At 36.5% G+C, this 15,535-nt stretch overlaps 1 protein-coding gene across 2 annotated transcripts in view; it reads left to right on the top strand.

Annotated features, from left to right (window-relative positions):
• LOC105225056 (uncharacterized) overlaps window positions 1-15,535 on the top strand; it is a 179,756-nt gene that overhangs the window by 116,665 nt on the left and 47,556 nt on the right. The gene's annotated exons all lie outside the window — the stretch shown is intronic.

The raw sequence follows: 15,535 nt of genomic DNA, 5'->3' as shown, positions 1-15,535 counted from the left end.
GCCATACAAAGATTTTAGTTCATCGATGCACTCTTGTCGTGTGATAATCTACGTCGAAAGTTGTGAAAAATGATCGCACACGAAAATGTTCACGAGTTAATTCCATTTTTTTTGGCCGATATGAATTTTTTTTAATTCCCTGTAAATAAAACAATTCACGATTAAATGACAAAACGTTCCGAGTGATGTTAGGCTAAAAATGCCAATCTTTCCCAATGGAAATGTCAGATTGAAACCTGGCAACACTTAGTGTTGCCTAGTCAGAAATATATCTATAGCAGCCCTATGTAGCGGAACCGTCTCCTAGTGAGCATCCATAGGTCTTTCTTCCATAAACGTCGTCGACATAAGACAATACGCCCACCAAACTTCAGACGCAACCAACTTCAGACATGCATTGACCGCCGTCCACAATGAATCCATTGAAACCAAAGACTTTCCGATATTCGTGGGTGGTGCATCATGTGTTTTTTCCGGAATGACAGCCTGTTAATAAGGTGTTCTATTTCGCCGTATTGAGGCATTTGCGTGAGAACATCCGACGAAAGCGGCCGGAATTGTGGATAGAATAACTAAAGGCAATAAGTAATGAGATTGATTTTATTGCCGCGCTTGTGGTAAACCTGTTGACCTTGTACGAGCATGGAAAATGCGCTGGAATCACTGTATAGCTGCCCAAGGGGACTACTTTGAAGAGGATGGCAGAGTTGTAGAATAATTTTCAAATATACGGTTTTTATGGAATCAGTCTCATTACTTAATTGTCATACCTCGTATTATCACATCGAGCCACGATTGTGATCGAATTTAAAGCCAAAAACACATTGAGTACTGCAATAATGGGCGATTCATTTTGAAAAACTTATAATCTCCTTGATTCCGTAGCTGATATCTAAGAAGTCCTCTGAAAAATCAAAATTATTAAATGTAAAATCGTATTATCTTTAATCATTATCTGTCAAATATATTAAAGAAGGTCGTGTAAAAATTTCAAGAGGTCCAGCCGTTTCGGAAAGATTTTCCCCACCGACTCTAATAACAGGGTTCCGAGTAAGACTCCCGAATAACAAATATACGAGTATATACTATATATTCTTATCAGTACAACCTTTATTTATGGTCACTCACTACTTGCTGCGACCGTGACCGAATTTGTCACACAATATTGTTGCAGTTGGCAGACTTTCCTATTTTATCTGCAGATTATTACCCCTGAAAGTTTTCATAAAATACAAAAAATGGGTCTCTCAATGGAAAACAAATAAAAATAAATATTTTAATTCTTAAAATAATGTTTGAGTAACCTACAGCTCTGAATTGCTATTGCCCATTCAACTTGCCAGCTGTTAAAGCTTGACAACTACCCGATAAATGCCATATATATACCATATTTATATCCTATATATCCCATATATATACCATAATGCATACGTTGACCATATACTCAGTAGTTTTAAACACTCAATTTTTTATTATATATCGGTCGTTTGTCGGCTACTTTATCAATTGTCAGCTTGTCAGCTTAACAGTCAGCATTACATTCGAGTACTGCGCCTTGTCAGTTAGTATTTGCAAGCGCTGCGAGAATTAGAAGCAGCTAATAAGTTTTGTAGTTGTAAAAATTTTCCATTTATTTATTGTAAAGTGTTATTATAGTGTCGACTATAAAATGAGACGCCTCCGCATATTAATACATAAGAAATAAACTAAATAACAATAAAGTTTATAGCTGTACATGATAAAATGCATTGATTTATAAAGAGACTGATCCAAAAACTAGTTACTTTTGAACCGTCACTAGTTGATACTTTCATTTTGTGACGAAAGATGAAGAAAGCTGAGCTTCTAAGCTTTTTATGAGCAGTCAAACGTACTCTCTCAGTACCATCAAGGGTCTACCAATAAAAATGGCGTAAGACTCAAATTTGTTCAAAATGTGCTCTGTCTTTTTTGTCTTGCAGATATTTTTATGTCTTATATGATTTGACCAAAGTTTCGGCCGAATGGTTACCACAACTTCGAATTACCATTTGCTCCCAGTTTCAACTCACAGTTGCATTAATTTGTACTAGTTCTTGTTTAGTCTTTAAGTAAGTGTTAAGGGACTGGTTACAGTTGGAATTACTTTTTATTGTTTTTCGACGTAGGCGTCTACGTGTGCCTACTTTTACAAGACCGCTTCCTATACATTACTTAGCTCGTCAGTCAAGTATTAATTTGCTTATTATCTTTTAAAATGCTTTTGCTCGTAAAAGTAAATATACTTGCATGTATGAATATCGTAAGCGATGACGTTGTCGAATGCCGCCTACACTCGATACAGATATTATAAAAATATACTTATTTAATATGAATATCAGTTCGACCTTGCAATTAAATTGTTCAAAAATGCTTTTTCAATTAAATTGCATGCATTCGCTGCATACTTACTTTGATGATGGCATGATTGGGTGGAGACTTTCGGATTTTGTGTGTTAAATTTAGAACAATAGCATTTTACAATTGCTTTGGAGATTGTAGCGATGCTTTGAGTAATGATCTTTGCCAAGTTTCGCGCAATGTTCTTTCAAAAGAAAAAAATTTCCATACAAGGACATGAGTTTTATCGGTCAGTTTGTATGAAAGCTATAGGCTATAGTGGTCCGATCTAACTAATTTTTTTAGAGGTTATACAGTTGTCTGGGATATTAACTCATGCCAAATTTCGTAAAAATAACTCATCAAATAAACAAGTCTTCCATACTAAGACTTAAGTTTCATTGGTCAGTTTGTATGGCAGGTATACGCTATAGTGATCCGATTTGAATAATTTCTTTGGAGATTGCACCATAGCCTTGGATAGTAACCCATGCCAGATTTCTTGAAGATATGCTGCCAAATAAAAAAGTTTTCCATACCAGTCTTAAATCGACTTAGATCGCCGCTCTGATCAATTATATAATATAAGTATATATTATTATTAATATATATCTCCGAAGTTTCGTTCTGGGATATCGTGGAAAAACTTATTATATCCTGTACAGTGTACAAAAATTCTCTCTTTGACCGATTTAGTAATTAGACTTGATAATTTTCAGTCAAATAATAATTTGTCAATAATTGTTCATCAATATTTACGTGCCTGTGAAGGGGATGGACCCTCCTAAGTTTGTACGAAGTTATCGCGATCGTCAAGTACTGATTGCAATTTGTTTATCGAAGCTTTAGTTTGCAAATACATACACCGGCTGGGTAATGGCTGATTCACATACAACTTTTGCTTCACACACTTCACTTGACACTTGACACTTGACAGCTTAGTTCGATGCCTGCTTTCAAATGAATCTGTTCATAACTAGACGAAGCAAAGCATAGCGAAGCAAATTTTGGGTAACTCTAAACTTCTTTTTACCCTTTTCCAAGCGAAATTCCATATTTATTTAATAAAATATTTCTTTATTAGAGCGGAGCACGAAAAGGAAAGCATTAACGCTGGTATACCCCGCTTTCTACGCTTCGTTAAAATGTATGTACACATGTTATATATGAATCGGCCATAAAAATGTCCACTGCAAATCCTCTAAATCCGCGGTCTTTCGCCTTCCTGTTGACATCATCATGCCAGCAATTGTACAAAGCCAGCCACAGTTTAGTACAACCCAAGGTGTTGACGATCAATCAAAGTGGGAACTGCTTGAGATTACGCGCTATCGTACTGTACATTCAACCAAACATATTTGCATAAAAAGCAAATAAATAAATAAATAAAGTAATAAATAAAGTTTGTATTTTGAATTTGAAACAGCCACGGGCTTCGCTCGCTCGCTATCGCGCACAGCTGTGTCGGTCGTATGTGCCGGTATGGCCGAAGCGCAGCCAACTTCATGCAAAACACAAACAACACGACGCTGCCCAATCAAACAGCGCGTTCGTGCGCTGTTGCCGGTGGTGGTCAGTATGTCGGACTATTTTGCGGCGTTTGGAGTCAATCGCTGGTGAAGCGCGTCGATCGTGTTGACGCACACACACACACGCATACTTATTTGTCTACATTTATTAATAATTCTATAATCTACCTGCATGTTTAGTGCAAATGCTGGTATTAATCATAAATTGCTTGGTGCGTGCACGTCTTGCCTTTTGCAATCCGCTCTCAAGATAAGTTGGCCGCGTCGCGTTCGTTTAACAAGCCAAAAAGTAGTCTACACCTACCTACATACATATGTATGCGGCTATGATTCACTTCCACTCCGCGCTGATTATCAGCGTTTGATAAGCTGCTTAGTGTTATAGTTTGTGTTTGGCGTTGCCACCTTTATGCAACGACTAGCATTAGCTCCGCCGTGGCTGGGTTTGTGTGCCGTTCCAAAGGGTGTTAATGTTTATCTAGCAAAGCAGTGCAAAGAAAGTGTTAAATTTGTGAAAAACAACAACAACAAAATAGCGTAGATAAGCGCTGCTGATCAATGCAGGCGTTTGTGGGTTTTAATCGCATGTTTGAAGTGACGCGTCGCAAGTGTGTGTTGCAGCGCTCGCCGGAATTATGTAAAGTTAAGGAAAGTGTGTGTGTAAGCAAATATTGCTAAATTGTGATAAGTAAATAATTATATAAATAATATTGAAAAATATGCTAGGCAGAAATACAGCTTGCTGCTGATAAAATTTTGAAATTCTTATACTTGTATTAAAATAAGGCAGTGTTGTGGCTTTCTTAGTAAAATCAAGCTGTAAATAAAAACTAAAAATAGTGAAAAAAAATGATAAATAAATATATAATTGAAATGTGACTAATTGCAAATACCAACAGAACAACAACAACAACACAGTGCAGCGTGATAACTGAATTATTTACAACAACCACTCAGTGCAGCGTGTTAAACAAAGTCAAATAAAATATATGTATGTATTGTTTACAACAACAATTTTTGCAGTCTTATAAATAAGTACATATATCGGCGAAAGTATTTGAAATTATCAAGAATTAAATGCGCAGCGCCTTTGCCGCAGTAAGTTTCCACCACACAAAGCTATCCATAAGCACTGTAACTACATACATACATATATGTATGTATTATTGTATTTTATTTACACAAACGTATTTTATTTACATAAATAGTTGTTTATCCAAATGACGCAAATTTACCCACCATATAAACATACAGTGCTTGCCAAAAGTAAACATTCCTATTAGTAACTCCTAGAAACTAAACTAAGGTACGCCGCTTGCTGGGAACTAGTAATAATAAATCAAGCGCTTATTAATTCCATGCTAATTTAAACAAATAATAATAAGAAATACAATAAATAAGTACATATATAACTGTGAAAATTTAAGACTTAGGCTTGGTCGTTAGATCGTAGAGTTGATTTAAAAACGCTGAATCTCACTTGAACAGATAATAAGTCGGTTGAAAAGTCCCCCGCCGGAAACATACATATGTAGATGCCGCTACTAGATAGGAATCCATATGTGACCTGGTCTACAGAAAGGGGGCTTAGGTGTCAAAATTAACAACAATTAATGAGATAACGAGAAACTGACGAAACCAGAAAACTAGTTTTCGCACGTTAGCTCCCTTTTCGTAGCCCAGGTCACATATGATGCTTAATTAGCCTTAACCTTCAAAAGTCGCGTGTAAAAATTTGACAGCTGTCAGTTTATAAGTTTGTGAATTATAACATTTTGAGTGAAGCAACCTGAACCTTGAAAAAAATGGATGAAAAGGCACGCGAAGTGTTGATAAAATATACCTTTTTGAAGGGAAAAAATATGGTTGAAGCAAAAACTTGATTGACGAGTTTCCGCATACTGCCACAGGAAAATCAACCATCAAGGATTGTTATGCTAAGTTAAGACGTGGTGGAATGAGCAGCATAGACGGTGAACGCAATCCGACTGTCAATAACCTTTAGATTTTAGGTGTGACACTCGCTAGTCTATGCTCCTTCACACCTCACACGACCGCGATTGTTGCCAAAGTACAGACCCGCATCAAAATCCTAAAGCCGCTAGCCGGCAGCACATGGGGAAAGGAGAAAGAAATTTGGTTTTCAACTTACAAGGCAATCGGCACCCCGGTCCTTAACTAAGCCGCACAAATATGGTCGCCTGGATGCAGTGGTACGCAGATGAGGAAACTTCAGACCTGCCAGAACTATGCTTTCGGTTAAGGAGCATATTGAACTCCTTACCAAGCAGTTTCCGCTGGGGTGTTTTCGCAGAAATCATCAGCTGACTATTTGAAGCCGATCCGACTCTTAGGAGCATCAAGAGGTTCTTCCTCAACTACGCCGACGGCATAAGACAATGCACCGACCAGATTTCGAACGCAACTATCTTTAGACATGCACTGACCGCCATTCTTAGTTGAGCCATAAAGACCTTCATCGAATCCCTCTTAGTGAATGGCGTATTTGGAGTCAGGCTACCACCCATTGCATACAACGAGTTCAAATTGTCACAGGAATCGACAGTGAACCTTGCTCATCTTCGTGCTGGATACTGTAGCAGGTTAAACTTGTGGAAACAGCCTAGCGTTGGATGACCTCGATGACAACTTATCTGAACCTTACAATCCTAATCGGGACTAGATAGCTGTTACAACAACAACAACGCTTTGGACGTCCAAAAGCGGTAGTTACCGATGAAATTAATAAAAAAATCAACAAAGTAATTTTGCATGGCCATAAAGTGATATCGATCGAGATAGCAGGCACTTTAAAAAAGATATCAACTGAACGTATACTTGTCAAAAAATGTGTGTTTGCTATGATAGGCGAGGACTTTTCAATTAATCTGCTATTATTCTTTACTCTTAGCCATAAACTCTTAAAATGTGGATTAGTAAATCCACATCGATCGATGAAGCGTTTTGCCACTAATCGTTTAACTCGGTCAATATCAATTCCAGCGTCTTCGCTAGGTTCGTCAAGAGTGTATAACCTGAGACATTTCAATCTCAGTCTGGCAAAAGGTGGGCAATAAAGAAGTAAGTGAAATGGTGATTTAGGACTTATGGAACTATATTTCCATGAGACCTCGCTAAGTATATACAATGTATACGAACAAGAACGAATTTCGGGTATATTAAGCTGAATGTTGTCTTCGAGCTCCTCCTTGGTTTTGACTCAGACCAATAGCGACAATCACCATCAACGCCAACAACAATCTGAGCCTTGAAATCCAACGCAGAATCACTCTTGCCAACAGGTGCTCCTTTGGACGGAGTAGGCAATAGAAAAGTAATGTCTAAACTTTATAAATCCCTCATTACTCCAATGATATTATCTAATGAGTCCGCATTAAGAGGTCTCGCGGAACATCCACTCTGTTGGAGAGATCAGGAAGAGAAGGATCCACTTGGTATCTCGAATTGGCGCAAAATAGCGAAAAGAACACAAGCTTAGCAGGGCATACCACAAACTTGCTTTGAAGTTACTTTTGGGTAGTGTTTATGACGGAGAGACCAAAAAGCTACTACTGCTTGGAAAGAAAGGAATTCAGTAATAAAAGCTACTAGTACTAGACACAAATGATTTTAACAATATTGTAGAGGTCATCACAGCGCATATACTCTTAATCATGCTCTCAGAGAGTTGGGAAGTCACTTGCATCATTATCTGTATTCATCTTTAGCAATAATATATTGATTTTGTTTTTGGATTTAAGTTAATTTTAGGCAGAAAAATCTGCCTCACCGCCAGCAACCTGCTTTCGGAGGTGCTCCTGGCGATTTGTTGCAAGATCAATAATCAAAAGTTTTTCGAAATTAATCGCCGACAATTACAATACATTAAATTATGTAAATGTCCATTATAAAAAAAATAGTATATGGCGTTGCCAACGTTAATAAAAATATTTTTGCAATACTCTTTTAGCTGAAAGCCGAAACAATAACTTAATTAAGTTACTGCTGCTAACTAACGCACTTGTTGACTTCTTTTATCTATCGCACACAGTGTGATGTTTGTTGTTGTTACGCTTAGCACAACTTGAACACTTGCCAGACTTTTCTAACGGCTTTGTGTGCGCAGCTATAAATAGCGTCGATGATGAAGTCAAGTTTAAGCAGATAAAGCATGGCTCCGCAGCGAGAGATGTGTGAAGAATTGAGTGAACCAGATGAGTGCGCACACTAACACACATACTCGAGGCAACCAAGTCATCATTAAGTGCAAATGTACATGTGTATGTGTGTATATTGCTGCTACTGGTTGTGCCGATGGAGCGGTCTTTCAGTGCTTAGGCCAATGCCACACCAAGGCAAGCAGTATATTTTTATAACAGTAAACACAAAGCTGTTGAATGTTGGCAACCACTTCATACCACTCGAACGCACGCACGCACACACGCACACACAAACATACGTGTGTATGCAGCCAGTTATTATCGCCTAAATAAACAGTGAAGCAGCAGCATCTTAAGCTGCTTTCGACTTCTAGCTGCAATTTCAGCAGGTAATGTTTACATTCACCACTCGATTGCGTTTGCCGTTTTAGTTGCCTCTTCATTAAATTTCATGCTGTGTTTTTATAGCGCAAAATATACACCAAGCATACATACATATAGTACATGTGTGTGTGTGTTTGTGTAGTTTTATTTGTTGTTCTTGACGTGCTTGAAACTTGGCAAATTGCTTATTATGCTGCTTTTCCGATAAGCAAGTTATTACCACTTTATTTTCTTCAGCTGTTGCGGTCTTGACTGCTCAGGTTGGCATACGCCCCCCTCGGCTGCCCGCTTACACTTTCTCTTTGCCTTGCTGTTTACAGCTTTTCAGTCTAAACTTATTCACGCCCAGTTAGCTGATATGCCCTGTCGTCGCTGCTGCAGCTGGAAAGCCGTTTCTACAATGTAATGTTAGCATCGTTAATTCTCTCCGCGCTCTATCTGTTGTGGCTCAAGGTCATTCGTTACATGCGCGGAAATTTAATATGTAATATAAGCTCCATTTACGCTTCGGTTTAGGGATTAGAATTATGACGAAGGTTCTGTTATGCAAATATATTTACATTAAGTTGCTAGAAGTAAATGAAAATAAATACAATTTTGTTAGCATATGCGTTGGCAACCCTTATCAAATAATTATATGTTTTCGTTGGCATGAAAACTTTCAGTTTATTATTAAAAGTAGAGAAAAATATAAAAGATTTACAGTTATTAAATTTGAATGTATTGAATTACATATTTTATATTGGTTTACGCCAATAGTTGGCGTTATATGTGGCTTTCTTAACTCGTCTAGTGTTAATGCACTCAACTCCTTAAATGTCATGGGCAACCATTATATTTTTTTTTTGAAAAATTCGTAGTACTTAATATTAAGGCAAAAAAATAATATTTACCCTCTTGTTATTTGTATTGAAATAAATATGGTGGCAACTCTAACATTTTTTTCAATTAAGGTGGCAACCCTAATCTTTTTTTGATCAAACTTAACAATACCTTGCTTAGAACTATTTCAAATTACTTTTAAGTTAATTCAAAAACTTTTCAAAGTGAAATATTTTAGGTACTTGGCAACCATATTGCTTATATTTATGTATATATTAGTTTCTAGTTGCTATATTCACAGTTCACTTAACATTTAAGCGGCATATTGAACATGCCATACCTTGTATGTATTTGTTAATTAAAAATGTGGCAACCCTATATCTTACTTTTTCAATTAAATTAAATGCCAGCTTTTTTACTAGTGCCTAGCAACCTTTTAAATTTATTCGCAAATTTTTTATGTTAAATTGGCGTGTTTCACACATCTGGCAACCTTATTCTAAAATATAATTATATTTATTTATTTCAAATTTGCACACTATTAACTTAATTAATATTTAAGCGAATTACTGAAAATTGTTTATGTCTAATGTGTGTGTTTTACACATCTGGCAACCTTATTTTAAAATATAATACTATTTATTTATTTCAAGTTCGCACGCTATTGCCGTTATTACTACGAGTATTTAAGCAGATTATTCAACAATTTTTTTAGTTTTATTATCGAAAAAGGTGGCAACACTAATAATTTTTTTTATGTAAAATGATAGGAGTGTATGGTTTAAACTCACTAATTTAAAATTTTGTAAGTTTATTTATATTTATTTATTTGCACACATGTGGCAACTCTGCTAGGTAATTATTTTGTATTTACAATATTTTAAAACTTCATTCATTCATTCACCTAGTAAACCTAAAGTGTAGTGCCTAGCAACCTTTCAAATTTGTCTCTGGCAACCCTATTCTAAAATATTATTATATTTATTTATTGTTTATAAATTCGAACCCTATTGACGTAGTTAATACTTAAGCAGATTATTTTTGAAATTTTTTTTTTTAGTTTTATTATCGCAGAAGGTGGCAACACCAGTAATATTTTTTTTAAGTAAAATAGTACGATTTTATGATTTAAATTGACTAATTTAACATTTTTAGCTTCGTAAATTTGTATTTATTTGCACACATGTGGCAACTCTGTTAGGGAATTATTTTGCATTTCCAATATTTTAAAATTTATCACCAATTCAATAATTTTTCGGCTTGTTTATTTTAAAAAGTTCACGTAGTTTTTGAATTAGCAACCCCCCGTCGCAGGCTTATAGCATATTTTTCATTATTCCGTTCCCATTCCAATAGTATTTATATTTATTCTAGAAGTGCCTTTTGCACTGAATTAAAAACGTACTTCGTAATTCATCCATTCAGTTTGTAATTTCATATTTGCCTTCAAGTCAAAGTTGCGTGTGTGTGTATTTGTATGTAATCCCTCTTGTTGCCACTCACACAGCCAGCAGCCTACACTGCGTCTATAGAGTCAACAGCTATAGCAGCCTAGTTGTATAGTTGGAGAACCTTGTAGCTTTGTATTTCTTGTTATTGTCACTATTCTGCTCCCCTCTCTGCTCCGCCTTCATGCAGTAGGCTTACGATTATTAGTTTGATTTTCATTTTTTCTTCTTGCTTTCTTCAACTCTATTCGCTTGCGAGTTGTCAACACGTAGTGTTTTGTGTTCGCAGTTGAGTTTTCTTGTTTTCTCAAAAAGGAAATTCCGCTTTTTGCATCTTAATTGCTTGCCATTCAAATTGCTACAGCAACAGCAAAAGCCAAACAACGTGGCAACAGCTGGTTTCGGTCGTGCGGCAACAGGTCTCTCGTTGTATGCGATTATTTACTACTTTTTTTCATTATGACACCTCTGTGTGTGTGTGTAAATATGTAATTTTCAAATATCAAATACAAGCAATTATCAATGTTTGGCCACGTCAGCTGACAAGCGCAAGACAATTAAGACGAGCTCGACATGCTTGTTTCTGTGTCAGACTTCAAGACCTATGTATGTATGTAGTTGGTGTGCTTTTCTGTGTGTTTAAGCTGCTTAGTTGTAATATTTATACCCTTAATATACCTTTGATATTGCCATGATGAGTAAAATATCCAAAAACAAACGTCGGAGACCCTGTAAAGTGTATAGTATTATGGACAAAAAATAGTAAGACTTTGCTTATAATTTTAAAATACTTAATTTAATCTTCAAAATCTATATCTCGGAGTATTAGAATATAGCGAAGCTCTGATTTCTAAATATATATCCAAATCTTCATAGTTTTTGGTACAAATATACAATCCATCTGTGGCATAAAACTCGCTCGATCTGTGGAAGTAAAATTTGTTTTCTTCAAAAATAATATTTTTTTACATTTTGAAAATGAAAATTGTTTTGCAGATCAGTGCAATAAAAAAAAGTAAATAAAAAAAAAACAATGCCAAGCGCAATAAATATTCATGTTTAGAAAATTATGGTTTTCAAAACAGCTCGTGTAGGTTGGCATTAATGTGTTTATATCCTTGCGCTTCTCTTTCAAACAAAACAAATATTTTTGAGTAAAAAATTCTCGCATTAAAAATGTATTTAAAAATGCTGACGAAATTATGAAGAAAGCGCCGAATATTTTCTTTATCACAAATGCATATACACACACACATACCCACGCATGTATGTGCACAGACCGCCAAACAAGTCATTCACTTTTGTTTATCATAAAAACTTTTTAAGCAAACCAAATTAAAGCATCAAATTCAAATGTGAAAAATGACTAATTATTCCAATGAATGCAAAAACAACAAAAAATCGACGCTGGCAATAAACATTAACGCAATAGCGCCGAAGAAGAAGCAGAAGCAGAAGCGAGGTAAATGCGAAGACTAAGGCCGTAAACACCTTTTGTTTAGACAACAGTTTTTCAAATACCAAATGTACAACAACAATAATAGCGCAAGCTTTTTATTGAATAGGTAAGCGTTGCAAAAGATATGCACACACGCTTGAGCAGCATAGCTGGAATTAGAAGCATGAGCAGCTGCGCCATATGCGGCCACCAATTTGCAATGATATACGAGTAATGCCTTAAGTAATGCGTAACGATGAGCTAACGCCGGCGAGACAAACACCAAACAATCAGCTGAGCTAATGGACGAGTCAATGGCGCCGAAGCAGAAGCAGAACAGCGGTCAATAACAATAAGAATCACCGAAGCGTAGAAGAAATGAATGAATGATGCTAAAGCGTTTGGCGAATAATCGCAGATTCGGCAGAGTTTAAAGGTGGCTAATTGGAGGGTATTTTGGTTTTGTTCTTCGGCATATTTCTCAACTATTCGCTTTTGCAGAACTGCTTCTTCTTCTTCTTTACTGGCCTAGACACCGCTTACGCGATTATAGCCGAGTTAACAACAGCGCGCCAGTGGCAGAACTGCTTAGAGGTTAATATTCAACAATATACATATGTACATATACTTATATGGGTCTAGTATAAACAATTTCGTAACTTTCACGATATATAGCGGTAATGGTAGCAAATAGGTTATAAAAAGATCCAAAAAGGTTACGAAATAATCCAGATGTGGACTCCAATACCAAGGGGAGAAAATTCAAAAGTTAATACTACCAGGCAGTCGTTGCTTTGAAATGTTAAAAAAAAGCAAAATATACAAGTATGTATATAAATTGGTCCAATCCACTTGATTCCGATAGTTAAGTTTATATGGCAGCAAAGTAAAAAAATCGTGTGCAAAATTAAGGATCCAAAACTGTTCGCATATATATAATCAGACGGATTTGGATGAATCGACCCAGCTCGCTACGCTGTTCATTTATATAAAGGGTAATACATTCCGAGGTTCCCTACTTTACATTTTTTGAAGATTGCCTCTTTCAAATGTTGGCCGCGACTACGTCTCAGATGGTCCATCCGATGAGTCTCAATTTTTCGGTGACTCGTTCGAGTATTTCGACTGGTAACTTGCGAATGACACGCGTGATGTTTTACCCCAAGGCCTGAATCGAAGCGGGATTGCCCGCATAGACTTTAGAATTTACATATCTCCGCCGGAAGAAGTTTAACGGTGTGGTATCACACGATCTTGGTGTTCTCTCAATGAATCCATTGTTTGATGCGATGTGTGGGAAGTGGCGCCTTGTTGAAATCAAATGTCGCCGAGCTTCAATTTCAGGCATCAAATAGTCGGTTTTCATGGTGATTTAACGGTCGCCATTTGCTTACAAACCGCTTCATATTGCTGTTTTTCCTGAATAAAATGACAGTTCTTGAATCTCTTCAAAAATTTTGCTTGTTTACGTACCCATTGAGAAATGAACCTTATCGCTGAACAAAATTTGGCTCGAAATCATCGGATCTTCCTGGAACTTTTCAAGAGGCCATAGAGCGAAGCAACGTCGGTTAGGAAAGTCGAGGTCGCTTTGCAAACGCTAATGTGTTTCTTGAGAAGCCCTAATTCCTTCTAAATACTAACTAAGGATTGAATCATAGCGACTAATCAATTCCAAAATGCCCCAAAAATTTCTCCCTGGACCCAGTTGAGAAAGATTTATTTTAATTTAATTATTGCTGTTTAATAAACAATTTTCAACGTCTGATTTTTTATCCTCTATTAATTTTTATTTTTTTCCCATGAATCAATTAGTCTCTTTTATGCAGAATATATCAGTAAGTCCATCTTATATGTAGAAATATACTCTCTTTGCTTTACCACCGAAGTGAAGTAGTGAAAATGACGCCGACTCCGCCTCCGCAATCGATTTTCCTCTAAAAGGCTGATAAACGGAAAACAAAAGAGCTGCCATAATTCCTACCTTTATAGCCATTTGATAAGCGCAAAACTTGTTGACTGGAAGCGTGTCGTATTCCATTGGTGTAGCGTGTTTCGTGCGCGTGCCATCGGTTAAATGAGGCGGCTAAGACAGCCTTTTAAAGCAGCTCAGTCATTACTAGTCCTTTAACTGCGTATGTTGTATGCCTGCGTTGTTGTGTGCAAATATGCTGATAAACTAAATTTTGTTCGAGGATACAGTGAGTTATGCCCATCCTTGCTATAGCCAGCGGCGGACGGAAGCTGTGCGTGTATGAATGCCCGGTTGGCCGATTTGCTGCACGCAGCACCGGCTATATGGTTAGGCGCTCACTTAGTTGAGGTAGTTAAACGCCCACACCAACTTATGTTGGGGAGTTGGGCGCGGACACATATGTAACTATAATTTCTTTCCGCTTCCGGGAAAGGTAAAAGCTATGTATGATTGGTGCGACAGAATGCAAAATTTTCCATTGAAAGCTAAAGGTATGATAAATAACTGAGAAGAGAATTAATCTTTGCTGTGGAATGCATACATAGGCACTCTTATGTATACATATCAACTCGAATACGTATGAAAACCCTTACTTTCCCTTTAGAACTTTCAAAAAAAAACTCCAGTTTTTGCTGAAATATTTGCATATCTCTTTGTGTAATCAAACACTTATCATTCCACACGTGCACCGGAGAGCCCCAACATACATACACATTCTCCCACACTATTAATCATATTGAAATTGCTCTGCGATTTGTTTTACATATTTTTGTTTAATTTGCTGTACATAAGTGAACCCGTGTTATGTGTACCTAACCTCATCAAAATGGTCCTTCTTTCTGTCCTTCACTTTGCTTTCGTTCACATTATTTGCTCTGTCTGACTGCACTACCTTTCACTCTTTGTTACATTGTCCTCTCTCTGTCTCCTTAATACGGCTTTGACCTACTTACCTTTGATTGGGGGTATTATTGTTAAGCCTCGGTGTACGTTTTATTTCGGTTTTAATTAAGACGTTTTGGTTTGTGATTTTCACATTTCTCTTGGTTTTGTAGTTTTTGTACATTTTTTGTGCTTTATCAAAAGAAATTTGGTTCTTCATACGCCGAAAGTGATGTTTTCTGCTTTGTGTTTTAGCCCTAAACGTTTTTCTTTTGCTTTTGTGTTAGAAACTAATTAATTTCCAACAAAAGTTAAGAGATCCGCACAAACATATATATCTCTCTTACTCCATATACAATTTGTCCAAGATTTCAAACTTCTATACACTGGATTCGACTTCAATCGAACCAATGTATATTGATTTCAATCGAACCAATCTGTATTGGTCCAATTTTCGAAAATTAATTTCTCAACGTTAATAATCTCCTTGTCATCTATTTCTGGTACTGACTTACTCTGTACCTTAATAATCGCAGGCG

This window comes from Bactrocera dorsalis, chromosome 5 (genome assembly GCF_023373825.1).
Source record: "Bactrocera dorsalis isolate Fly_Bdor chromosome 5, ASM2337382v1, whole genome shotgun sequence".
Classification (NCBI taxonomy): Eukaryota; Metazoa; Arthropoda; class Insecta; order Diptera; family Tephritidae; genus Bactrocera; species Bactrocera dorsalis.
The sequence above is the reverse complement of the archived record's forward strand: the minus strand, read 5'-3'. Positions and strand labels throughout refer to the sequence as shown.